The sequence below is a fragment of the Sciurus carolinensis genome, chromosome 2 (genome assembly GCF_902686445.1).
Source record: "Sciurus carolinensis chromosome 2, mSciCar1.2, whole genome shotgun sequence".
NCBI lineage: Eukaryota > Metazoa > Chordata > Mammalia > Rodentia > Sciuridae > Sciurus > Sciurus carolinensis.
In genome coordinates this window covers 150391283-150394695 of record NC_062214.1, presented here as the reverse complement: position 1 = coordinate 150394695, position 3413 = coordinate 150391283, and the positions used below count along the sequence as shown (strand labels likewise).

The 3413-nt window shown below is 40.9% G+C and overlaps 1 pseudogene; it reads right to left on the bottom strand.

The window, feature by feature from the left end:
* Nucleotides 1–226: 226 nt before the first annotated feature.
* LOC124976596 (high mobility group protein B3-like) lies at nucleotides 227–1613 on the bottom strand (annotated as a pseudogene).
* Nucleotides 1614–3413: the final 1800 nt, after the last annotated feature.

Below are 3413 nucleotides of genomic sequence, written 5' to 3'. Positions count from 1 at the left end.
GTTTGGAAATATGTACAACTTTGGTACAGTTTCAGGGTGCTCTGGATACCCAAGGCCACTTCATGTAAACCACTGACAATTCTAGAGCACTTTGAGAGACTACAATATGATCGTGATCAAATTCTGTAACTGAACCTAATGAGACAAACAGACACATCTCAAATGAGATGTGTCAATCACGGCGCTCCTCTACTCTAAGGTATTTGCAAGGAGACGGATAAAGTTTTTATTCATTCTCCTCCTCTTCCTCTTCCTCTTCTTCCTCCTCCTCTTCTTCATCTTCCTCTTCCACCTTTTTCCAGGCAACTTTAGCAGGACCCTTTGCACCATCAAACTGTCCTTTAGACTTACAGTCAGCAACATCCCCTATTTCTCCTTCAGTTTTGCAACCTTAGTGATGTATGGCTGCTTTTCACTGTCACTTAAGTTATTCCACATCTCGCCCAGCTTTTTGGTCACATCTACAATGGAGATACCAGGAATTGTGGATTTGATCTTGGGGCAGAATTCCGAACAGAACAGGAAGAATCCAGATGGTGGTCTTTGTGGGGCATTAGGGTCGTTTTTCTTCTTGCCTCCCTTAGCTGGTCCATAATCCTTCATTTCCCGATAATAGCGCACTTTATCTGCCTTTGCCATTTCATTAAATTTAGATTTCTCTTTCCCAGACATTGTCTTCCACCTCTCAGGACACTTTTTGGAAAATTCTGCAAAATTGACAGGGGCTTCTGGATTTTTCTTCTTGTATTCTTCCCTGCAAGTCTGCACAAAGAAGGCATAAGCAGACATCTTGCTCTTTGGTTTCTTGGGGTTGCCTTTAGCGACTGTATTGTTCCCTAGTCTGGGCAGCGCAGGGCATGATGCATGGCTCAGTGCTCCCCAGCCTCGCACTAGCCAAAAAGCATGAATTTATTAGAAGGGATGGGAAAAGGGTATAGGGGATGCTTTCTTTTTTAAATTGTTTTTAGATACAAATGACCGTAGGGTGTATTTTAACATATTATACATACATGGGATGCAACCCTTTATAATTTTGATCACATTCTTGTGGTTGAACATGATGTGGAGTTACACAGGTTGTGTATTCATATATTAGCATAGGAAAGTTATGTTCAAACATTCTACTGTCTTTCCTTTTCCCCTCTCCTCTTCCTTCCCTTTGTTCCCATTTGTCTAATCTAATGGATTTCTACTTTTCCCCTCCCTATCCTCCTTTGTTATGGGTTAGCATCCACATATCAGAACATTTGACCTTTGTTTTTTTTGGGACTGGCTTATTTCATTTAGCATGATATTCTCCAGTTCCATCAATTTATGAGTAAATGCCATAATTCCATTCCTCTTTATAGCTAGAGTAATATTGTATTGTGTATATATATCACATTTTCTTTATTCATCTGTTGAAGGGCACTTAGGTTGGTTCCATAAAAGGAGAAAGTGTGTCCTCTCAGAGAAGAAAGGGACTATGTGCCTTACCTGTCCTCCAGTTTTACTGGGGGGTCCCAGGGAAATTTCCAGAAAATCCTGCCCAGGCTTACATCTTGACTTTTGACTGACAGCAGGATGACATCAAACTTCCTGTTGTACCAGATCTTTAGAACACTTGGGCCCATGATGACCAGTTCTAATTGGAACCTGTTTTTACAGTTTTTATAGTTAGGGAGAATTTTTCTTACCTCCCTGAGCTCCTGTGTGTGAAAGGGTCTCAAAAGTCTACCTCCATCACCTTTGGCAGGGTAACTTGTATTCTTCTTATTGACATTTTGGACTTACATTTCTCCTGAAGATAATAGATTGTTTGCTGAGGAACGTAACATATCCTGTGGACTTAAATCAGTCAGTGCTGTGGGCAAATTGCCTTTTTTTTTTTTTTTTTTTTTTGGGTACTGGGGATTGAACTCAGAGGCACTTGACCACTGAGCCACATCCCCAGCCCTATTTAGTATTTTATTAGAGACAGGGTCTCGCTGAGTTGCCTAGCACCTCACTTTTGCTGAGGCTGGCTTTGAACTCTCAATCCTACTGCCTCCGCCTCCTGAGTCACTGGGATTACAGGTGTGTGCCACTGTGCCCAGCTTGCAAATTGCTTTTTTCTTTCTACTTTTTTTGTATTGGCGCATTATGGTTGCACATAATGATGGGATTCATTGTTACATATTCATACATGCACACAATATAACAATATAACTTGGCCAATATCCCTCCCCGGCACTTCTTCCTTTCTTCCCCACTTCCCACTTCTTGATCCTTTTTCTCAATGGATCTCCTTTTGACCTTTGATTTTCATAAGATCCTCACACACCTTTCTTCCACATGAGAGAAAATATTGACCCTTGATCTTATGAGTTTGACTTGTTTTACTTAATGTAACAAGTTAGTTCCATTCATTTGTCATTTTCTGTCATTTGCCTGCAAATGACATAATTTCATTTTTTTTTATGACCGAATAAAACTCCATTTTGTGTACACTTCCACATTTTCTTTATCCATTCATCTGTTGAAGGGAACTTAGGTTAGTTTCATAGTTTGCCTGTTGTGAATTGTGCTGCTATAAACATGGGTATGCATGTATCACTGTAGCATGATGACTTTAATTCTTTTGGACAAATACTGTGGAGTGGTAAAGCTGGGTTATGTGGTGTTTCATGTCTAGTCTTTTGAGGAACCTCCATACTGATTTCCACAGTGGTTCTACTAATTTACAACCCCACCAAAAATGTAAAGTGTTCCTTTTTTCTCTACATCCTCTTCAGTAGGTTAATTGCTTTTTAAAAGACAAAGTATGTGGGGGTTAGCACTGTGGGCTCTGTTTATAGAATTATCCCCTTAGCCTCGTGGTCCCACCATTCATGGTTATCTGTTCCCTATCAGATAGATGCACACCCTGAAACCTAAGGAAGGGCCCACAGAAACAAGCAGAAGTCCTTCCTAAGAGCTGTGGAAATTATGAGGACAAGGAACGCTATAGCATAGAGCATGGTAATGTTACCAAGGCATGGACACCATGGGGGAAGAAGCAAGGCTCCTTTGCTTGCTGCTCCACATATATTCCAAGTCAAAGTGATAGTGTTATTTTTGGCCTGTCTGGTTGGAGTCTGGGTCTTTGGTGTCCTGAACAAAGAGTTGAGCAAAACACATAGAAGTAACAAAGTACTGGTTTATTGAAGGTGAATGTGGAAGTAGCACTCTGTAAGGTAGAGAGTAGTGGGCTGAGCAAGAGAGAGGGGCTCAAGGCCCTGATGTCTGGAAATTAGTGTCTTAAATGCTGAGCTGTGAGGTGTTCTGTTCTCTGTATGGACTGGATTGAAGACCTTACCTGTTTCCTCCCATTGGTTACCTTATCATACCTGATTAAAATTTTCTCCAATCCCTTCCCCCCACTGGTTACTTAGAAAACCTAATTAGAATACTGT